The 24650-nt window shown below is 39.7% G+C and overlaps 3 long non-coding RNA genes across 4 annotated transcripts; 1 reads left to right on the top strand and 2 right to left on the bottom strand.

Moving 5' to 3' along the window:
* Positions 1 to 6425: 6425 nt before the first annotated feature.
* Positions 6426 to 10739, bottom strand: LOC148976897 (uncharacterized). Of its 2 annotated transcripts, XR_016146118.1 has the most exons (5): positions 10524 to 10739; positions 10287 to 10461; positions 10142 to 10188; positions 9829 to 10045; positions 6426 to 9766 (listed from the first exon to the last, which is right to left on the bottom strand). It is a non-coding gene; the product is annotated as an uncharacterized LOC148976897 (long non-coding RNA). The 2 variants fall into 2 exon arrangements; XR_016146117.1 differs by having other exon boundaries at positions 6426 to 10045.
* Positions 10740 to 15776: 5037 nt separating this feature from the next.
* LOC120468829 (uncharacterized) lies at positions 15777 to 16910 on the top strand. The gene is made up of 3 exons (XR_016146116.1): positions 15777 to 15917; positions 16231 to 16364; positions 16773 to 16910. It is a non-coding gene; the product is annotated as an uncharacterized LOC120468829 (long non-coding RNA).
* A 2310-nt stretch (positions 16911 to 19220) lies between these two features.
* On the bottom strand, positions 19221 to 22278 carry LOC148976896 (uncharacterized). Its single transcript, XR_016145936.1, has 3 exons — positions 21665 to 22278; positions 20278 to 20371; positions 19221 to 20158 (listed from the first exon to the last, which is right to left on the bottom strand). It is a non-coding gene; the product is annotated as an uncharacterized LOC148976896 (long non-coding RNA).
* Positions 22279 to 24650: the final 2372 nt, after the last annotated feature.

Below are 24650 nucleotides of genomic sequence, written 5' to 3'. Positions count from 1 at the left end.
TAGGTAGAGCTAACCCAAGGTAAGACCACTGCACTGCAGGACAGAAGCAGAACCAGAGGGGTTGCAGGAATAAGGCAAGACCCCCAATACAGCTTGAGAGATAACTGCCCATGGTGGAACGGGTAGGTCGACAGAGTGAAATTTAAGTCCGGGGCTTGGCACAAAGACAGAGCATCAACACATAGGGAGAGATGGTAATCTGGAATACAAAGGTTGACCCAAGGTGCAATGAAAGATGAGCCAAAAGGCTGCAAGGAGACAGCAGACACAGGCCCCATTAACTAGATGACATGGGTAGAGGAGGCAGAAGGAGCATCAATGAGAGGCTTCATGCTGAGTGAGAAGGATATCAGAATGGACTATTTAAACAGCTGGAGGGACCGGCCAAAACAGTATAATGGGTTTAAAAAAAAGATTATAACCTGACAAGTACTTTAAAGTCATTTTGAAAATGTTTAAAAACTAAAATGTAAACAAACAAAACAAAGAGCAACAAAATACAAGACAAGTTTACAACTTGCATACAAAGCTTTACAATATAAGAAGGGGCAAACAATGGCATAAAAGGTAACAGATAATGTGAGAAACAAGTTAAAACATATTTATTAACAATAAAAACAATGCTTTTCAAAAAGTGACTTTTCAAAAAGTGACTTTTCAAAAAGTGACTTTTCAAAAAGTGACTTTTCAAAAAGTGACTTTTCAAAAAGTGACTTTTCAAAAAGTGACTTTTCAAAAAGTGACTTTTCAAAAAGTGACTTTTCAAAAAGTGACTTTTCAAAAAGTGACTTTTCAAAAAGTGACTTTTCAAAAAGTGACTTTTCAAAAAGTGACTTTCCAAAAAGTGACTTTCCAAAAAGTGACTTTCCAAAAAGTGACTTTCCAAAAAGTGACTTTCCAAAAAGTGACTTTCCAAAAAGTGACTTTCCAAAAAGTGACTTTTCAAAAAGTGACTTTTCAAAAAGTGACTTTCCAAAAAGTGACTTTCCAAAAAGTAACTTTCCAAAAAGTAACTTTTCAAAAAGTAACTTTTCAAAAAGTAACTTTTCAAAAAGTAACTTTCCAAAAAGTAACTTTCCAAAAAGTAACTTTCCAAAAAGTAACTTTCCAAAAAGTAACTTTCCAAAAAGTAACTTTCCAAAAAGTAACTTTCCAAAAAGTAACTTTCCAAAAAGTAACTTTCCAAAAAGTAACTTTTCAAAAAGTAACTTTTCAAAAAGTAACTTTCCAAAAAGTAACTTTCCAAAAAGTAACTTTTCAAAAAGTAACTTTTCAAAAAGTAACTTTCCAAAAAGTAACTTTCCCACCAAAATAAAAAATACATTAAAAGTCAAATCAAAAGCATAAATACAAAATAAAATATAAAATAAACACATTAAGTCAATCAACAGCATAAAAATAAAAAGGAGCATTTAGTTACAACTAAACTTACAAAGGAAATAGAAATATACAAAGGAAACAGAAATATACAACAGTACTAGAAGAAATCAAAAGAAATTGAAACAGTATTAAATAAGAGACAGAGGATGATTGACATTTTGATATGGAGCTTGAGAGAGCTGTGACCAAGGGAGGTGCTGACAGAGGGAACCACCACAGAGGAGATAATGGAGGGAATAGGGAGGCAAAACATGGCAGGAAGCCCCAACAAGGTCACCAGGATGTAGGGCCGTAGCACAGTCAATAAAAGGATAGGTGGACCTTTGGTAAATGGACCAAGCAGAACCCAGGGGACAACAAAATGAGATGGAGCCATTAGAGATGAGGATTTAGGCAGAGCTGAAGACCCAAGACAAACCACCGCACTGCAGGGCAGAGGCAGAACCACAGAGGTTGAAGGAATAAGGCAAGACCCCCGATACAGCTTGAGGGATAACTGCCCATGGTGGAACGGATAGGTCGACAGAGTGAAAGTTAAGTCTGGGGCTTGGCACAAAGACAGAGGATCAACACCTAGGCGGAGCTGGTAATCTGGAATACAAAGGTTGACCCAAGGTGCAATGAAGGATGAGGCAAAAGGCTGCAAGGAGCCAGCAGACACAGGCCCCATTAAATAGATAACATGGGTAGAGGAGGCGGGAGGAGCATCAATGAGAGGCTTCATGCTGAGTGAGAAGGACATCAGACTGGACTGTTTAAACAGCTGGAGGGACCGGCCAACAGAGGATAATGGGTTATAAAAAAAAGATTATAACCCGACAAGTACTTTACAGTCATTTTGAAAATGTTTAAAAACTAAAATGAAAAACAAAACAAAGTGTAACAAAATACAAGACAAGTTTACAACTTTCATACAAAGCTTTACAATATAAGAAGGGGCAAACAATGGTATAAAAGGTAACAGATAATGTAAGAAACAAGTTAAAAGATATTTATTAACAATAAAAACAATGCTTTAAAATAAAGATCTAAATATAAAATAAATGCAGACAGACAAAAGGGTCATAAAATAGAAATTCAAATGGAACAAGAGGAGAAACCATAGTTTGTCTGTCCCTTTTTTAATTAAGATAAATACAAGATTAGTACAATGTAACTAAAACACTTAAGAAAAAAAAAGTGTCTGCACGGGAGGCATCCCTATATATTGTAGCTTAAGTGACTTTGATTTGCACCTGCAGTTGATAGACTCATGAGGTGCAGGGTGAAAAATCAAACTTGGACAAGACCCACCCACTGAAGTACAACACAAGTCCCACCCACCCAAGTCCAGCAGCTGAACACTTGAAAAGAAAGATCTCCAGTTTTCCAGAAGTTCATGAAAATGAATCAAGTACCCAGAAAACTCAACCATCCCATCGGGGAGAACAAAATTCAAACAGGCTGAATGAAATAGCAGCATCAGGCACAAATAAAAATCAGCACAAGAACATAGAGATGAATCAAAGCAGAAAAATGGTGTAGTAAGACAGCCACTAATGCTAACATACAGAAGGCAGTCAGAATATAAACAGGCACATACATTTACAAAACGCACAAACAGTAAAGGCAAACCTTTTATAAAGTACATTTAAATACAAAATACAACTGTTCCAGAAAAATAGGAATGGGCATAAAACAGCACAATGGCTTACAAGACAAGGAGCATAAATTAAAGATATACGGAAAACATTCAATCATAAAAGCCAATAAAACTAAAATAGGCTTATGGAAAATGCAAAGATGGGAAGAATGCACAAATACAAAAAGGGCCATTGAGACCACGATAAGGACATAAGTGCAGAGACAAAACTAAATTTGTAATACCCTTTACGCCTTAATGCTCCTTTAATCAAACACCACAATGTATAAATATGTAAAAATCATCACTACAACAGGGCACTAAAAAGGGACTTAACTGGCAGACGCATAAAAGGCAAACAGCAGAAATACAAACACTAAAGGGGAATATAGGAATGCAAAGGAAGAATAATCTGAGACGTGCAGCTTTTACGCTTGAGAACTTTATTTTGTTCTGTCTTAGAATAGGTTAGACAACACCATAAAGGGCACAGAACAAAAAGTTTAAATAGAAGTTAATAAATAAAATACTGTACAAAAGCGAAAAAGTAACTTTTCGAAAAGTAAGTACTTTTTCGCTTTTGTACAGTATTTTATTACTTAAAAGCTTTAATAACAAAAGTAACTTTTCAAAAAGTAACTTTTCAAAAAGTAACTTTTCAAAAAGTAACTTTTCAAAAAGTAACTTTTCAAAAAGTAACTTTTCAAAAAGTAACTTTTCAAAAAGTAACTTTTCAAAAAGTAACTTTTCAAAAAGTAACTTTTCAAAAAGTAACTTTTCAAAAAGTAACTTTTCAAAAAGTAACTTTTCAAAAAGTAACTTTTCAAAAAGTAACTTTTCAAAAAGTAACTTTTCAAAAAGTAACTTTTCAAAAAGTAACTTTTCAAAAAGTAACTTTTCAAAAAGTAACTTTTCAAAAAGTAACTTTTCAAAAAGTAACTTTTCAAAAAGTAACTTTTCAAAAAGTAACTTTCCAAAAAGTAACTTTTCAAAAAGTAACTTTCCCAAAAAGTAACTTTCCCAAAAAGTAACTTTCCCAAAAGGTAACTTTCCCAAAAGTAACTTTCCCAAAAGTAACTTTCCCAAAAGTAACTTTCCCACCAAAATAAAAAAATACATTAAAAGTCAATGCGTTTATTTTATATTTTATTTTGTATTTATGCTTTTGATTTAAGTCAATCAACAGCATAAAAATAAAAAGGAGCATTTAGTTACAACTAAACTTACAAAGGAAACAGAATTATACAACAGTACTAGAAGAAATCAAAAGAAATTGAAACAGTATTAAATAAGAGACAGAGGATGATTGACATTTTGATATGGAGCTTGAGAGAGCTGTGACCAAGGGAGGTGCTGACAGAGGGAACCACCACAGAGGAGATAATAGAGGGAATAGGGAGGCAGAACATGGCAGGAAGCCCCAACAAGGTCACCAGGACGTAGGGCCGTAGCACAGTCAATAAAAGGATAGGTGGACCTTTGGTAAATGGACCAAGCAAAACCGGGGGGACAACAAAATGAGATGGAGCCATTAGAGATGAGGATTTAGGCAGAGCTGAAGACCCAAGACAAACCACTGCACTGCAGGGCAGAGGCAGAACCACAGAGGTTGAAGGAATAAGGCAAGACCCCCGATACAGCTTGAGGGATAACTGCCCATGGTGGAACGAATAGGTCGACAGAGTGAAAGTTAAGTCTGGGGCTTGGCACAAAGACAGAGGATCAACACCTAGGCAGAGCTGGTAATCTGGAATACAAAGGTTGACCCAAGGTGCAATGAAGGATGAGGCAAAAGGCTGCAAGGAGCCAGCAGACACAGGCCCCATTAAATAGATAACATGGGTAGAGGAGGCAGAAGGAGCATCAATGAGAGGCTTCATGCTGAGTGAGAAGGACATCAGACTGGACTGTTTAAACAGCTGGAGGGACCGGCCGACACAGGATAACGGGTTATAAAAAAAAAAGATTATAACCCGACAAGTACTTTACAGTCATTTTGAAAATGTTTAAAAACTAAAATGAAAAACAAAACAGTGTAACAAAATACAAGACAAGTTTACAACTTTCATACAAAGCTTTATAATATAAGGGGCAAACAATGGCATAAAAGGTAACGGTTAATGTAAGAAACAAGTTAAAAGATATTTATTAACAATAAAAACAATGCTTTAAAATAAAGATCTAAATATAAAATAAATGCAAAGACAGACAAAAGGGTCATAAAATAGAAATTCAAATGGAACAAGAGGAGAAACCATAGTTTGTCTGTCCCTTTTTTAATTAAGATAAATACAAAATTAGTACAATGTAACTAAAACACTTAAGCTACAATATATAGGGATGCCTCCCACGCAGACACTTTTTTTTCTTAAGTGACTTTGATTTGCACCTGCAGTTGATACTCATGAGGTGCAGGGTGAAAAATCAACCTTGGACAAGACCCACCCACTGAAGTACAACACAAGTCCCACCCACCCAAGTCCAACAGCTGAACACTTGAAAAGAAAGATCTCCAGTTTTCCAGAAGTTCATGAAAATAAATCAAGTACCCAGAAAACTCAACCATCCCATCGGGGAGAACAAAATTCAAACAGGCTGAATGAAATAGCAGCATCAGGCACAAATAAAAATCAGCACAAGAACATAGAGATGAATCAAAGCAGAAAAAGGGCGTAGTAAGACAGCCACTAATGCTAACATACAGAAGGCAGTCAGAATATAAACAGGCACATACATTTACAAAACGCACAAACAGTAAAGGCAAACCTTTTATAAAGTACATTTAAATACAAAATACAACTGTTCCAGAAAAATAGGAATGGGCACAAAAATGGTCAATGGGACTGGGCCATAAAACAGCACAATGGCTTACAAGGCAAGGAGCATAAATTAAAGATATATAGAAAACATTCACTCATAAAAAGCCAATAAAACTAAAATAGGCTAAGGGAAAATGCAAAGACAAGAGCAGTGATGGTTCAAATGCAAAGGCAAGAGATCAAAATACAAAAAAAGGGAAAAATGCACAAATACAAAAAGTGCCATTGAGACCATGATAAGGACACAAGTCCAGAGACAAAAATTAAGGAGCATTAAGGCATAAAGGGTATTACAAATTTAATCTAACACCACAAGGAACAAATATGTAAAAACCATCACTACAACAGGGCACAAAAAAGGGACTTAACTGGCAGAGGCATAAAAGGCAAACAGCAGAAATACAAACACTAAAGGGCAATAGGAAGAATAATCTGAGACATGCAGCTTTTATGCTTGACAACTTTATTTTGTTCTGTCTTAGAATAGCTTAGACAAGACCATAAAGGGCACAGAACAAAGTTTAAATAGAAGTTAGTAAATAAAATACTGTACAAAAGGAAAAAAAGACAGACTGACTGAAATATAGAGGGCATAAAAAATCCTAAAATAAAAAACCTAAAATGTGCTGAAATACAAAAAACAAGGTTAAACAATACAAAGTAGCAAAAATAAGTCAAGTGGACAAAGCTGCTTTAGGATGGGATGTAGAGCCAAAACACAGTCAATAAAAGGATAGGGGGGACCTTTGGTGAATGTGCCAGTTACAACTCGGTGGACAACCAACTCAGATGGAGCCATTAGAGATGGGGACCTGGGCAGAGACAAGACCACTGCACTGCAGGGCAATAACTGCCCATGGAGGACCTGATAGAGCATCAACCTAACTTTCACTCTGTCAACCTGTCTTGGGCCTCAGATTACCAGCTCCGCCACAAGTCTGGGGCTTGGCACAAAGGTGGACTCAAGGTGTAAAGGGTAAAATGAAGGATGAACCAAAGGGCTGAAAGTAGTCAACACAGGCCGCATTAACTAGATGACACGGGTAGAGGAGGGGAGAGGAGGAGCAGCAGCATCAATGAGAGGCTGAATGTGAAGGACATCAGACTGGATTGTCTAAACATCTGGAGGGACCGGCCAACACAGGATAATGGAACACAAAATAAACCAAAACAGATTATAAACCTCACAAAAACTTAAAGTAATTTTAAAAATGCCAATAAAGGTTAGGATTCACAAATGGGGTGTTTCAAATTACACAAAGTTGCATATGGGCACAAATAAATCATACAAGAGTAGAAACAAAGGTTAACAAAAGGCTTTAAAAAAAAACAGAACAAGGAAACAAATATGGACCATAACCCAAGTAAAAAAAACCCAAAGAAATTAAAATAAAACAAACAAAATCAAGTGTAACAAAATGCAACAAAGTAAGTTTACAACTTCAATACAAAGCTTTACAATATAAGAAAGGCAAAAATGGCATAAAAAGCAGACAGAAAATGTTAGAAAACAGTGAAAGATCTATGATTTAAAAAAACAATAAAAATAAAAACCTAAATATACCATAAATGCAAAGACAGACAAAAGGGTCAAATTAGAAAAGGATTAAAAAAAAAAGGACAGACAAACTTGATCTTAAATGGAACAAGAGGCAAAACCATAAATACAAAAATTACATTTAGTATAATATAAATAAAAACTAAAAACTGAAAAAAGAAAGTCTTTGTGAGTGGGATACACCCCTATATATTGTAGCTTAAGTAACTTTGATTTGCACCTGCAGTTGATTGACTTTTGGTCTTAGACTGAGTTGTCCAGGGTTGGTTTCAACCCTTCACCTCCTCAAACACAAGACCCACCCACCCAATTCCAACGGTTGAAGTCAAACAAGTCAAGACCCACAAGTCAAGATCCACTCAAGTCAAACACAAGTCAAGACCCACAAGTCAAGATCAACACAAGTCAAGATCCACTCAAGTCAAAACCCACAAGTCAAGATCCACACAAGTCAAACACATGTCAGGATCCAAACACAAGTCAGGATCCACACAAGTCAAGTCTGTTGGCCCTGCAAGTGAATTCAAGTTTGTTTGTATAGTCCTTTCACAATACTTGTTTCAAAGCAGCTTTACAGAAAGTGCATTACAGAAAAGTACATGGAAAATTACATTTGAATAATCATGTAATATTAAGGGCATAACACATCGCCAGCATTGAGTTGTCTCTCCACAAGCATCGAGTCAACAGCCACAGGTGTTGAGTCGTCTCTTCACAGGCATTTAGTCTTCTCATTGCAGGTGTTGGGGCATCTGAAGTCTCCATGAGAGGCTGGATACAAACTGGAGCTGACGAACGCCATTTTTCTCGGGACAAGCGTCCCGAGATAACGGCAGAAAACAGATGGGAAATTATTAGCATAGCTGATGTTCATAATGATTTCCATTACACAGGAGTAGATGTTAAAAAACACTCACAAACTCTCCACAACCCAACCATACGCGCCAACCCGTTTGACTAAGGCTGTCGAGCCCCACTGTCGCGGTAATGCGTTTCATTGGCAACAGTTCCGTATGGCATACCACCTACCGCAATAACACAATATCTGCCCAACCACCCATCATTCACGCAATACACACAGGAAAAGTAATGACTGTAAATACTACGCAACCTATGCAAGTAACCTACAGACTCTTCAAGTTTTAAAGTGTTAAAAGCATTCGATCTGATTCAACAGAGGAATAAAAGGTAAGCAGTATGTGAATGCTTGGCTAAAGAGATGCGTCTTTAGTCTGGTTTTAAACTTTACAGCGAGTCAGAGCGTCAAACCATATCGGGAAGGATATTCCAGAGTTTGAGCGTAAAGAATTTAAGTTTGAGCCTAACTTTTATTTCTGGAATATTTATATTAATAAATAACTAATGTTAATTACAAGCAATTGTCGAACAGTGTCGTTAATAATCCTTAAGCAAGAACTGACCACAGAGAAGTCATCTGAACAAATTGTAAGTACCATTCAAATGCTTATGATTTAGGGCAGATTTGACTTAGTCAACCTAACCTGAAGATAAAAAATAATAATGTTAAAGGTGTTAAAATTAAGGCGCACACACACACACCGTAAAACATGGCGCCCAACGTGGGGCTTTAACTGTTCAATTCTGGCCAGTAATTGAACAGTTAAGTGCCTTCTAAATAGCATGTGCGTGGATATGCATAAGGATTAAAAATTTATTTTCTTTTTTTGGAAAAAAAAAGATACATCACGAAATAGAAGACGACTAGACAAACTTAGTCGAAAAAAGATACTAATCTAGAAAAGATTATTTAACACCAAAAACGGGTTAGATGTGCACATAAGAAATAAGTTGAAGGGTGATTGAAAGTCTAATAAGTCTATTCCAAAGAGGCTAAGCTATGGCAGCAAAAGCCCAGGAAAAATCCAGCATGACTTTTATACAACCATATACATGGGGTGATTCTCGTATATTAGGATGGCAAAAGATAGCCTTACAGGCAGAGACAGTCCAAGAGATGGAACCAGGAGAAACATTGCTTTCAAAGGAGCGACTTTGACTTACTAGTCATTAGGTGTGTAACGTCTTGGAGATGTCCGACAGAACAGCCGCTCCGATTGTGCTGAGGTGAAGCATAATAGAGCCTAGGTCTCTCCCAGAACAGATTCCAATTATTTACAAAGAGCAATTTCTGTTCATTACACAATGACATTAATAATTCAATTAGTGCAAATAATCTACTGAACCTTTCCCATCCTTGTCTGTAAGAGGGAAGCGGTTCAGACACAATGATCGTTGCGTCAGGCGATGTGTTGCGTACCGTCTCGATCAGGCTCCTGTAGTCCTTCAGAACCTCAGCCTGATGTCTTTCGCTCCCACGTTCAGCAAAACAGCTCCGACGCGCTCATCACTGTTCAGGATCTCAGGAACCTGTGCAGCAACATCAAGAACACGAGCACCAGGAAAGCAGTGAGTGCGCACCTTATCCTTACCTGAGGTAGCACGGACATGACGGATCATGGACGTGCCGATGATCACAGCGTCATCGCGTTCCGACTCGCGAAGAGGGGAGAAGCGGTTCCGGGTCGAGATCTCGAAGACCAGGAGGGGCGGCAGAGAGGTTCTAGCTCTGGTCCTGGCTCGTGTCTTCCGCTGTATGATCCATGGTGTTGTGTCGAAGTGAATGAAGCCAGAGATGATCACGTCCTCCTGGGCAGAGAAACGCATGGAGTGGACAAAGTCAGAGTCAAAGAGTAACTAACCACTGACTTGTGAACATCGGCTTGTGATGTTTCAAGCACTGACCGCAGATGCAGCAGCTCACAGGCAGAGTCGTCTCTCCACAGGCGTCACTAAACGAGGAATAGACACAGTTTCAATATAAATGTTCCACACTAATCATATCAATTAAGTTTGGACAAGAAAAACTGTGATTTGGACTTTGACTTACTAGTCATGTCTGTAAATGGGAAGCAGTCCAGACATGATCGTTGCTTCAGGCAATGTGTTGCGTACCGTCTCGACCAGGCTCCTGTAGTCCTTCAGAACCTCAGCCTGATGTCGTTCGCTCCCACGTTCAGCACAACAGCTCTGACGCGCTCATCACCATTCAGGATCTCGGGAACCTGTGCAGCGACATCAAGAACATGAGCACCAGGAAAGCAGTGAGTGCGCACGTTATCATTACCTGAGGTAGCACGGTCATGATGGACCATGGACGTGCCGATTATCACGGCGTCGTCGCGTTCCGACTCGCAAAGAGGGGAGAAGCGTTTCCGGTTCGAGATCTCGAAGACCGGGAGGGGTGGCGGAGAGGTTCTAGCTCTGGTGCTGGCTCATGTCTTCCGCTGTGTGATCCATGGTGTTGTGTCGGTGCCGGACTGAATGAAGCCAGAGATGATCGCATCCTCCTGAGCAGAGAAACACATGAAGTAGACGAAGTCAAAGTCAAAGAGTAACCAAACACTGACTTGTGAGCATCAGCGTGTGATGTTTCAAGCGCGGACCTCCAAACCAGCAGCTCACAGGCAGAGTCGTCTCTCCACAGGCGTCACTAAACGAGGAATAGACACAGTTTCAATATAATGTTCGACACTAAACATATCAATTAAGTTTGGACAACAAAGACTGTGATTTGGACTTTGACTTACTATTTATTAGGTGTGCACAAATAATCTACTGAACCTTTCCTGTCCTTGTCTGTACATGGGAAGCGGTCCAGACACGATGATCGTTGCTTCAGGCGATGTGTTGCATACCGTCTCGATCAGGCTCCTGTAGAACTTCTTCAGAACCTCAGCCTGATGTTGTTCACTCCCACGTGCAGTACAGCAGCTCCGACAAACTGGAGTTGACGAACATCATTTTTCTCGAGACAAGCGTCCCGAGATAACAGCAGAAAACAGATGGGAAATAATTAGCATAGCTGAGGTCCATAAAGATTTCCCTTACACAGGAGTAGATTCCAGAGTTTTGCAGCATAAAGAATTTAAGTTTGACCCTAACTTTTATTTCTAGAATATTTACATTAATAAATAACTAATGCTAATTACAAGTAATCGTCTAGCAGTGTTGTTAATAAACCTTAAGCAAGAACTGACCACAGAGAAGTCATCTGAACAATTGTAAATACCATTCGAATGCTTATGATTTAGGGCAGATTTGACTTACTAGACCTAACCTGAGGATAATAAATAATAAGGTTAAAAGGTGTTAAGATTAAAGCACACACTCTGTAAAACATGGCGCCCAACGTGGGGCTTTAACTGTTCAATTCTGGCCAGTAATTGAACAGTTCAGCGCCTGCTAAATAGCATGTGCGTGGATATGCTTAAGGATTAGAAATGTATTTTTTTTTCGACTAAGTTTCATTAGTCGTCTTCTAACTAATTTATCTTTAAAAAAAGAATCTAGAAAAGATTAAAGAAGACACAGAAAGGGTTAGATGTGCAAGGCTCGTTACTTCAGGCGATGTGTTGCGTACCATCTCGATTAGGCTCCTGCAGTCCTTCAGAACCTCAGCCTGATGTCATTCGCTCCCACGTTCAACACAACAGCTCAGACGTGCTCATCACCGTTCAGGATCTCGGGAACCTGTGCAGCAACATCAAGAACACGAGCACTAGGAAAGCAGTGAGTGCACACCTTATCCTAACCTGAGGTAGCACGGACATGACAGATCATGGACGTGCCGCTTATCACGGCGTCATCGCTTTTCGACTCGCGAAGAGGGGAGAAGCGTTTCGGGTCGAGATCTCGAAGACCGGGAGGGGCGGCAGAGAGGTTCTAGCTCGTGTCTTCCGCTGTGTGATTCATGGTGTTGTCTGTGCAGGACTGAATGAAGCCAGAGATGATCGCGTCCTTCTGGGCAGAGAAACGCATGGAGTAGACGAAGTCAGAGTCAAAGAGTAACTAACCACTGACTAGTGAACATCGGCTTGTGATGTTTCAAGCGCGGACCGCCAATCCAGCAGCTCACAGGCAGAGTCGTCTCTCCACAGGCGTCACTAAACGAGGAATAGACAGTTTCAATATAATGTTCCACACTAAGCATATCAATTAAGTTTGGACAACAAAAACTGTGATTTGGACTTTGACTTACTAGTCATGTCTGTAAGTGGGAAGCAGTCCAAACATGATTGTTGCTTCAGGCGATGTGTTGCGTACAGTCTTGACCAGGCTCCTGTAGTCCTTCAGAACCTCAGCCTGATGTCGTTCGCTCCGGAGTTCAGCATAACAGCTCCGACGCGCTCATAACCGTTCAGGATCTCAGGAACCTGTGCAGCAACATCAAGAACATGAGCACCAAGATAGCAGTGAGTGTGCACCTTATCCTTACCTGAGCTAGCACAGACATGACGGACCATGGACGTGCCCATGATCACGGTGGCGTCGCGTTCGGACTCGCGAAGAGAGAAGCGGTTCCGGGTCGAGATCTCGAAGAACGGGAGGGGCGGCGGAGAGGTTCTAGCTCTGGTGCTGGCTCGTGTCTTCCGCTGTGTGATCCATGGTGTTGTCTGTGCCGGACTGAATGAAGCCAGAGATGATCGCGTCCTTCTGGGCAGAGAAACGCATGGAGTAGACGAAGTCAGAGTCAAAGAGTAACTAACCACTGACTTGTGAGCATCGGCGTGTGATGTTTCAAGCGCTGACCGCCAATCCAGCAGCTCACAGGCAGAGTCGTCTCTCCACAGGCGTCACTAAACGAGGAATAGACACAGTTTCAATATAATGTTCGACACTAAACATATCAATTAAGTTTGGACAACAAAGACTGTGATTTGGACTTTGACTTACTATTTATTAGGTGTGCGCAAATAATCTACTGAACCTTTCCTGTCCTTGTCTGTACATGGGAAGCGGTCCAGACACGATGATCGTTGCTTCAGGCGATGTGTTGCATACCATCTCGATCAGGCTCCTGTAGAACTTCTTCAGAACCTCAGCCTGATGTTGTTCACTCCCACGTGCAGTACAGCAGCTCCGACAAACTGGAGTTGACGAACCTAATTTTTCTCGAGACAAGCGTCCCGAGATAACAGCAGAAAACAGATGGGAAATAATTAGCATAGCTGAGGTCCATAAAGATTTCCCTTACACAGGAGTAGATTCCAGAGTTTTGCAGCATAAAGAATTTAAGTTTGACCCTAACTTTTATTTCTAGAATATTTACATTAATAAATAACTAATGCTAATTACAAGTAATCGTCTAGCAGTGTTAATAAACCTTAAGCAAGAACTGACCACAGAGAAGTCATCTGAACAATTGTAAATACCATTCGAATGCTTATGATTTAGGGCAGATTTGACTTACTAGACCTAACCTGAGGATAATAAATAATAAGGTTAAAAGGTGTTAAGATTAAAGCACACACTCTGTAAAACATGGCGCCCAACGTGGGGCTTTAACTGTTCAATTCTGGCCAGTAATTGAACAGTTCAGCGCCTGCTAAATAGCATGTGCGTGGATATGCTTAAGGATTAGAAATGTATTTTTTTTTCGACTAAGTTTCATTAGTCGTCTTCTAACTAATTTATCTTTAAAAAAAGAATCTAGAAAAGATTAAAGAAGACACAGAAAGGGTTAGATGTGCAAGGCTCGTTACTTCAGGCGATGTGTTGCGTACCATCTCGATTAGGCTCCTGTAGTCCTTCAGAACCTCAGCCTGATGTCATTCGCTCCCACGTTCAACACAACAGCTCAGACGTGCTCATCACCATTCAGGATCTCGGGAACCTGTGCAGCAACATCAAGAACACGAGCACCAGGAAAGCAGTGAGTGCACACCTTATCCTAACCTGAGGTAGCACGGACATGACGGATCATGGACGTGCCGCTTATCACGGCGTCATCGCTTTTCGACTCGCGAAGAGGGGAGAAGCGTTTCGGATCGAGATCTCGAAGACCGGGAGGGGCGGCAGAGAGGTTCTAGCTCGTGTCTTCCGCTGTGTGATCCATGGTGTTGTCTGTGCCGGACTGAATGAAGCCAGAGATGATCGCGTCCTTCTGGGCAGAGAAACGCATGGAGTAGACGAAGTCAGAGTCAAAGAGTAACTAACCACTGACTTGTGAACATCGGCGTGTGATGTTTCAAGCGCTGACCGCCAATCCAGCAGCTCACAGGCAGAGTCGTCTCTCCACAGGCGTCACTAAACGAGGAATAGACACAGTTTCAATATAATGTTCGACACTAAACATATCAATTCAGTTTGGACAACAAAAACTGTGATTTGGACTTTGACTTACTATTTATTAGGTGTGCGCAAATAATCTACTGAACCTTTCCTGTCCTTGTCTGTACATGGGAAGCGGTCCAGACACGATGATCGTTGCTTCAGGCGATGTGTTGCATACCGTCTCGATCAGGCTCCTGTAGAACTTCTTCAGAACCTCAGCCTGATGTTGTTCACTCCCACGTGCAGTACAGCAGCTCCGACAAACTGGAGTTGACGAACCTCATTTTTCTCGAGACAAGCGTCCCGAGATAACAGCAGAAAACAGATGGGAAATAATTAGCATAGCTGATGTCCATAACCCCTTGCCTGGCATGGGATCACCAGTGATCCCAACTTGTATTGTTTACATTGATCGCGTGTTTACAATATCTATTTGTCAAGTTATAAGGTTAACCAATACATTGTTGTAAAGCTACGACATTGTATATTCGTTTCGATATAAGCATTATACAATCAAGAAAACTTTGCTGCCGTTTTTTGTTATTCTGTATCAACTTTAACAACGTGATACAACTATGAAGGGGGTGGGGGGGGCTTACCTTTTTATGTTGTGTAAATGTAATGCTTGGCACAATAATGATGACATCGGTCTTTTTACCACGTGAAGAGTCCAGTATATGATGTCCATGGGAAAAAAATTGTCTAAAAACATGCAAACTGTTAAAAATATCCATATTACTTCTATTGTTTACATCCTGACATTTGCTAATCACATGGGGCGTTGTCCTGTTTATTCGACGAACTCTCCACATCTAGCACATTATTCAACGAAAACAACATATCAGTGTTTTTAGTAGAGTGTCTGGAAATGAATGAGATCGGTCCAGAAGATGTCCGATGAAAACTGGCCATGTAATTATAGAAAGTATTGAAGGATGTCAGGCGCTTTTGCTGACGTGTGATCATGTATAATGCTAATATGTGTGGTAAAAAAATAAACCAATAGCAATGGGAAACGTTTCTGTTGTCACCCATCTGAAGCCTATGGCATAACGAATACGCCCATGTGCGGATTTACATAATCTCGCGTTTATAACAGTGTTCCTTTGTGCGCGCAACCATTTGCTTCATGGAAATTTACGCACACGTGACGAGGTTGTCATGACACCCAGGCTCTGCTCTATGCTACACCTGCTGGCTGGCGTTCACTCGCTATGTTTACATTCGCCTGCTGCAATGGGTTCACGTCGGGGACAGAAGTTATTTCTCCTACTGCTGCAATGGAATAACTTCTGCAAAGCTGGGATGAAGAAAACGTGTATTTTTCAGAAGAGAGTTCTGTATCCAGCGCCGTCTCTGAAGAAGAGGATATGTTTTTGGCAGGTCTCGATCCAGTTTTAGATCGGTAAGTTTCTAAACATTTTAGTGAGTTTGTTACATTGCTTTTTAGTTTTTATTTTCTGCACTAGTATTGGGGCTTATAAGTACATTGAAATGCAGTGCAATTCCATTGTTATTCAAGCGCTGAATTAGAAGTGTAACGTTACAACATTGAACATTATTTATGTAACTTTAGCTATAGGCTAGCTGCTATTGTTTTGTATGTAGAACGCAAGACGAAGTTCAAACAAAACTTTTCAGAGAACAAAATGTAATTTATATGTAAGATAATCAGTTGTGTTAGGCGTGTTTCTAATCCATGTTGTGTAATTCAACAGTGACGATGATGATGATGAGAGTACCAGACAGAGGCCTCTCTGGACAACAGACAAACAAAGTGTCCATGTGTTGCTGCAACATCTACAGCTGTCTCTGGGAGTTCAAGAGGAAAGAGACAGCCCAGCACTTTGTGGTAAGTAAATAATGTGAAGCAAGTAATGTTTAGTGAGGAAAAAATAGTATTTTAGGGCATTGTTGTCTGATTACAGTCTGCACTATAAGCTGGTGTAAATGTGCAATCAGGGCAACAAAAGAGTGGCTATAGAGGTGAATTGCTCTATGTGAATGATAATTTGAATATAAAATCTGTAGTGTAAATGTGCCATCAGTGCAACAATAGAGTGGCTATGGAGGTGAATGCTGTATGTGAATGATCCTCACAGATTTTACATTCAAAGCCGGTAGTGCAAATATAGCAATCAGGGCAACAATTGTGGGTGTAGAGGTAGATTGCTGTATGTGAATGGTCATTTGAAAATAAATGCGTATTTATAAAAATGTTAAGAAATCTAAATTTCTTTTCCTGTTTGTTGTTCAACAGTGATGGCACTTCAGCACCAATATTCTGCAACAGGATTTGGCAAAGGCTAAAAACCAGAAGCCAATGTCTCAAAAGGCATTCTGGGAGACTGATTTTGGAGCTGGCTGGACATCCCAAAAAAAGCAAGGTGCCTGACCCTCCTCCTCGTCGATCTTGTGAGTGTCACAGTCCTGTGCACATCAACTTTTTCTGCTCACTTTTTGAGAAATGTTTATTACTGTCTTGATTGCTAATAACAAAGAGAAACTTTTGTTTGTAGATGTATACAAATATATAAATAAAAACTTTTTATTTGCTAAATAATGTGTCGTTCTTAACCATTAAATGAATGGTAGTGAACAAAGACTTTGTTAAACTTTTTACAAGTAAGTTGCCAAGTGTCACTTTGGGGCCCTTTCCAAAAATGCAAACACACACATTTTTATAAACATTTAGGAGGTAAAAAATATACCAGAGAAAGTATATATATTGTGCTTTGTCATATTGTAATAAAAAAACACATTGAAATGATCAAACAAACTTGTTATAGCTCATGGTAAAAGGTGGTTACCAAGTGTCCCTTTGGAGACTCCAAGTGGCCTTTTTGGGTAGGTGCCTAGACATGCGCTGAAATAAATCTTTGTAAAAAATTCATTTTTGCTTGTATAAACTTCAAATTTGAAACATACATTGTTAAGACCTATGGCTTTAGTTTGCTTGTGTTTCCAGGCCCATATATATTTGCCTTTAGCGTTTTTCTTTTTCATAAAAAATTAATATACAAAAAAAAATTTCTCGTCCATTGTTTTTGAGCTTATTTATCTCTCTGTTAGTAATTGCTCAGAACAATTTTAAGTCTTTCATAATAAATTGTCAAGTGTCAGCTTTTAAATGATACCTTGGTTTTGTGTGTGGTCACAAGGACTCATTAGCAACAACCATTTTATTATGGGTATGTCAGTTTGCACTCCATTGCCAAAAAGGGGGGTGCCAGTTAAGGGGATAAAGATTTCCCTTACACAGGAGTAGATTCCAGAGTTTTGCAGCATAAAGAATTTAAGTTTGACCCTAACTTTTATTTCTAGAATATTTACATTAATAAATAACTAATGCTAATTACAAGTAATCGTCTAGCAGTGTTAATAAACCTTAAGCAAGAACTGACCACAGAGAAGTCATCTGAACAATTGTAAATACCATTCGAATGCTTATGATTTAGGGCAGATTTGACTTACTAGACCTAACCTGAGGATAATAAATAATAAGGTTAAAAGGTGTTAAGATTAAAGCACACACTCTGTAAAACATGGTGCCCAACGTGGGGCTTTAACTGTTCAATTCTGGCCAGTAATTGAACAGTTCAGCGCCTGCTAAATAGCATGTGCGTGGATATGCTTAAGGATTAGAAATGTATTTTTTTTTCGACTAAGTTTCATTAGTCGTCTTCTAATTGATTTATCTTTAAAAAAGAATCTAGAAACGATTAAAGAAGACACAGAAAGGGTTAGATGTGCAAGGCTCGTTACTTCAGGCGATGTGTTGCGTACCGTCTCGATTAGGCTCCTGTAGTCCTTCAGAACCTCAGCCTGATGTCGTTCGCTCCCACGTTCAACACAACAGCTCAGACGTGCTCATCACCGTTCAGGATCTCGGGAACCTGTGCAGCGACATCAAGAACACGAGCACCAGGAAAGCAGTGAGTGCACACCTTATCCTTACCTGAGGTAGCACGGACATGACAGATCATGGACGTGCCGCTTATCACGGCGTCATCGCTTTTCGACTCGCGAAGAGGGGAGAAGCGTTTCGGGTCGAGATCTCGAAGACCGGGAGGGGCGGCGGAGAGGTTCTAGCTCTGGTCCTGGCTCGTGTCTTCCGCTCTGTGATCCATGGTGTTGTCTGTGCAGGACTGAATGAAGCCAGAGATGATCGCGTCCTTCTGGGCAGAGAAACGCATGGAGTAGACGAAGTCAGAGTCAAAGAGTAACTAACCACTGACTAGTGAACATCGGCTTGTGATGTTTCAAGCGCTGACCGCCAATCCAGCAGCTCACAGGCAGAGTCGTCTCTCCACAGGCGTCACTAAACGAGGAATAGACAGTTTCAATATAATGTTCCACACTAAGCATATCAATTAAGTTTGGACAACAAAAACTGTGATTTGGACTTTGACTTACTAGTCATGTCTGTAAGTGGGAAGCAGTCCAAACATGATGGTTGCTTCAGGCGATGTGTTGCGTACAGTCTTGACCAAAGAGAAACTAACCACTGACTTGTGAGCATCGGCGTGTGATGTTTCAAGCACTGACCCCCGATCCAGCAGCTCACAGGCAGAGTCGTCTCTCCACAGGCGTCACTAAACGAGGAACAGACACAGTTTCAATATAATGTTCCACACCAAGCATATCAATTAAGTTTGGACAACAAAAACTTTGATTTGGACTTTGACTTACAGATCATTAGGTGTGAAACGTCTTGGAGATTTCCGACATAACAGCCGATCCGATTCTGCTGGGGTGAAGCATGATAGAGCCTAAGTCTCTCCCAGAACAGATTCCAATTATTTACAAAGAGCAGTTTCTGTTCATTACACAATGACATTAACCATTAATTTAGTGCAAATAATCTACTGAACCTTTCCTGTCCTTGTCTGTACGTGGGAAGCGGTCCAGACACGATGATCGTTGCTTCAAGCGATGTGCTGCGTACCGTCTGGATCAGGCTCCTGTAGTCCTTCAGAAACTCAGCCTGATGTTCACTCCCACGTTCAGCACAACAGCTCCGAACAGCTTTTTTGAAATGCTAGCGGGCTAAAGGCTAGTAGCCGAGATTTCGAAAATTGGATCCAAGTAGCGATAAAGCAATCCAATTGTTTTTTATAAGTTATAGTATCGAGGATAAGTTCACATGTTATAAAAATAGAAGGTGCTTGTTTACAAATGAGTGGTAAAGAAGAAAATCAAGGATTGATGAATCAATTAGATGGAGCAACAAACACAAACCTTTACAAGGATTACATGTCTGAAACCTCCAGCCATAAGTTCTCTGTCACTTAAAGAAGAGTATTGCATACCTGTACACTCACCTGACTGCTTTGCAGTGGAGACCCCCTGCTGTAAGCTCTGTGACTGCTAACCCTTTGAGAGAAGAGGACTCCATGATTGTATACTCACCTGACTGCTTTGCAGTGAAACCTCCAGCTGCAAGTTCTCCCTCAGTCACTTAAAGAAGAGTGTTACGTACCTGTATGCTCACCTGTCTGCTTTGCAGTGGAGACCCCCCGCTGCAAGCTCTGTGTCTGCTAGCCCTTTGAGAGAAGAGGACTCTGTGATCGTACTCACCTGACTGCTTTGCAGTGAAGACCTCCAGCCTGAAACCCTCCTGCAGCAAGCTTCGTGATCACCGGCCTGCAAGAGGAATTAAGCGTCACGTTATCACCTGACTGATTCCCAGTGAAGTTGCCATCAGAGCACCCCGACCCTGCATTCCCCCTAGTTAAATTTATCAATGAAAAATATTGTTTTACCCAAATCTTGTCGTCTGTCCTCCTTGCTCTGTCCGACTCCCCAAGGGTGGTACGGGTCTCAGGGGTGGATGCAGTCAGATTGGCCCACCCCAACCTGCGACATAAGACCTGTGACATAAGTCAAACTTGCATAAAAAGCTTTACAATACAAGAAGGGGCAAACAATGACATGAAAGGTAGACCGAAAATGTAAGAAACAAGTGAAAGATACGTAATATAATATAATATGAGTCACAAAGCAGAAAATGGGCATAGAAGATCAGCCACTAATGCTAACATACAGAAGACAGGCAGAGAATAAAACATAAAAAAGTGCATAAATATACAAAATACACAAACAGTAAAGACAAAACATTTGATGCATTACATTTCAATACAAAAAAAGAACAGTTTTAGAAAAATAGGAATCGGCATTAAATAGTCAATTGGACAGGAACATAGAACAGCATTAATGCTAATAATTAAAAGAGCATAAATGAAAGATGGATGGAAGACATTAAATCAAACAAAAAACAATGGGCTTAGAAAAAAAAATGCAAAGACAAGAGAAAGGAATAAATGCACAAATACAAAATTGTAAATTTTGTAAAAGTATTGGCCACTGTACCAATAGACAGACAAACAAGTCTTAAATTGGATACATGAGATGAAGTGAAGGCATATATACAAAAGAAGCAATTTCAGGACTATGGTGTTGTACAAAGCAAATTAATCATACAGCTTTATAAAGATAAAAATAAAAAAGGCATTCATGTAGTGTAGATTAGCAGTGCCGGCTTGCTGAGAAGGAACATGGCATTCGTGTACAAGTACACACACTCTCAACAGTAACATTTGTTTAAGAAGTTGGACATGTGGAGTTTCAACCCTTAAATATACAATGCCTGCACTTTTTATTTTTTAACAATCAGTGTAATTAAGCCAGTTTCTTTGTTTTACACACTTGTCAATAATCATCTTCACTACATAAATTAGGAAGTACAATAATTAAGTCAATTAACATAGGGCTGTGTAATCTAATCTAGGGCTGTGAAACGATAAATCATGATTAATTGCATCCAAAATAAGTTTATTTACATAATATTAGGGTTAAAACAGTGTGAGGTGCAAAAGAAAAGGTTTAATAGAACATGAAGTGCAGAGAAGAGCACATAGAAACAAGAATAAGTCTCGATAAGTCTCGATATAAATAAGTCTCCATTTAAGAGCATGTGGAGGTCCTGAGAAACACTCACAACAGACAAGCATTTAAACAGAAAATTACAAAGTATAGTATTGATTATGTTGGCAAAATAGGCAAGTTAACAAATTAACATTAACAAACGGTCATCGGTGAACATGTCATTCTTTGAGTTATTTAGGGTGCACATTGATGAATGGATCTCACCTGAACTTCACCGGTCACTACATGTGGTGACCCTCTGTATCTGAAATCTGACTCACTCAGGTGCCTTTATATCCCTAAACAGCTCCTGCAAAAACACAAATCATCAGATCACACACACACATGCAGTACTCATTCCAATCAAGAGCTCACTGGAGCAAAATCATCAAATTAAGTTAATTCATTAGAGCAACAGAGGGTATATCTGGAATACAGGTGTTTAAAAAACGCAGAACAGATTGTAAATGGATCGTTGGACATCAAATAACCACACAAACTATCCGATCTCAGTGATAGAGTTCACATCAGACCCATTTACATCTCAGATCTACAGAGAAAACAGAACAGTTAACATGATACACCAAATTAAAGAAACAGTAATAATTTAAAAAAAAAAAATCCAAAAATCTGTGTGAAAGCAGATAAAGTGAAATATTTTAAAACACTTAAATATTAAATCCAAATTAAGTGTAGAACAGTCAATAAAAGATGTGCTCATAAATGTCACTTACAAAATGGTGGATGCATTAAAGCGCCCGACGATGGAGAAAACTTCAGGAGACTTTAATAGACCAGTGACCAGCAGAATCCACGAGGAGAACCACACACATCAACTACAACTTAAAGTAATGCAAGCCAACAGCCAGGGAGAAACAGAGGGCTTAAATACACAGAGAACAGATCAAGGAAACGAGACACAGCTGGGGTAAATTAACCCAACGACAGTAACCATAGCAACGAACTGGGAGAGAACGAAGACCAGTTCATTTGGTTCAGCTGTGTTGTGTTAATAAAGAGACGGTGAAACTGGGATCAAGGAGTGGCTCAGTTTGATGAAAGCCTAAAAATGCTTCAGAAAGCCTTGGTTTACAATCACTACATTTGTACTGCATTAAAGTTTCAAAAATGAAAATACAAATATACAGAAAGAGTAGAGATCTACAACACCAATTAAGTACAAGTGAAAAATAACCAACAATAAAAATAACTGTCTTACCTTCAGTTCAGTTCAGTTCAGTTCAGTTCAGTTCAGTTCAGTCTCCAATCTACATCCCAGACTGGAAATCCTGCAGGTTCATCCTGTGGGCCTTTATAATTATGGGCAAAACCACTGACAGGAATGCAAACAACAAGGAATAAAATTCAACAAACCACCAAATCTCAATATAATAAACTTTCTGTACATGGCCTAATTCACAAATTATTATTAAAAAAACCATGAATACATGTTTCCTCGTTGAAAAACTGTTACATTTTTAAACAAACATTCCCCTTCATCTTCTACACTTGGTTTCTCCCAGTTCCCAACATGCACCTCAGCACAGATATAAAAGCTCATTCCAGAAGCTGCTCTGGTTCTTCCACTGGTTCCAGCAAGCTGTCACGTTGGCTGGGTTTTAATTCAATCGTGAAGTAAGAGCTGTTACAAAAAGACTCTACAAAAATATACTATTATGTAGTGATGGTGAAATGAAGCTTTCTGAAGCACTGAGGCTTTCCCCTCAAGTGTATCGTAAATTGGTTCATTACTCGAAGCTTTTCAGCACGGTGCACACTAACGACATCTTGTGGTCAAAAGGTGGAAAAGCTACCTTTCCCAATTTTTTTGTATTGTTTTATGTAATAAATCACTTTGTGCTATGAAAACCACAAAGCAATTATAAAAATCATCAGTGTTAGAGTTGATTTTTACACAATGTATGAACAAAATGAGTCTTTGAATTAATTTATGAAGTAATACATAGGACAAATTAACTCTGTTTAACAATGCAGCCTTAAAACTTTAGCCGTAGTCCTACACCTTATAAATTCATAGGCAAGGCTAATAGGCATATATAATCAAAATAAAATAAAACTTTTGTGGAATACTAGTGAAGTGCTGGGTAGTGAAAGTGCTTGTGAACTGTGTGAATCTCAGTCGGTCCAGAGCCCGTCTAACGGAGAGCCTTGGCACTTCCTATTAGCCCCGTTGTGGATCATCTTGGTTGCAGTTCCATTATAATTCCACTGGAGGTGATCATGGGCGAGAGCAGAATGAATGGGAGTCTATGGGGCTAAACGGCTAAATGCGTCTCTTTCACCTGCTTGTCGTTAAATTAACATAGATTTTATTGTTGATTCCGCAAGTTCAATATAGATTATAGGCCAAAAGTCGAATGAACGAGTACTTATGTCCTTTCGATTTCTTACAGGTTAGGCTGTTGTTGGCCGGAGTACGCTAGCATTCTGCTATTGTGTGACATCATCACATTTTTTAACGGATTTTTAGAACAGATAAGTGAACTTAAAAATGCAATTTTCAGCTGAGTGTATTATCTTTGCGGTCCCTTTTGAATGCAACTTTCAAATTACTTGACAAAACATTACATCCTGAGAAAAGTGTATTTCTGGGGGTGAAACCCCATTGACTCCCATTCATTCTGCACTCGACCGCAAGCGCCCCCGCATGGACAGAGACGCGTTACTGCAGCCAGTTCAGAAGCCGGAAGTAACCAGCCAGTGCCAATTCTCTTCAATTAGACATTCTCGGTCTCAATTCACTACCGAAGCGCATGACACTCGAAACCTGCGTAAGAGGCTTACGCTATTTTTAAATTAGAATATGAAGCAGTCACGTGGTTGTGTGTTGAAACGAAGCTTCGGACGTCACTGATCACATGGTTATGGCAAAACGAATCAAGCTCGGTACAGTGCTTCACGTGAGATGCTTCGTTTCTTTGATAGAAGCTTCGAAGCCTCGGTGCCGAACGTCACATCACTACTATTGTGTTCATGTTGAAATTGAGAAAGATCCATAACCTGATTCATGTAAAAAGGGGAGTATTTTATCTGCTCTTTTTATCTTTTCCATTGAGTCAGGCTGATGTGACGATGTCTCCAGATCTGCTCGTCTGCCATTAGCTTTCTTTGCCAGGATTCATATGAAAGGTGGGTTGGAACAGTGTTGTAGTCGAGACCGAGACCAAAGAGAGCCGAGTCCAAGTCGAGA

The sequence above is a fragment of the Pimephales promelas genome, chromosome 13 (assembly GCF_988280905.1).
Source record: "Pimephales promelas chromosome 13, fPimPro1.hap1.1, whole genome shotgun sequence".
Taxonomy (NCBI): domain Eukaryota; kingdom Metazoa; phylum Chordata; class Actinopteri; order Cypriniformes; family Leuciscidae; genus Pimephales; species Pimephales promelas.
This window is presented reverse-complemented; position numbering and strand designations above follow the sequence as displayed.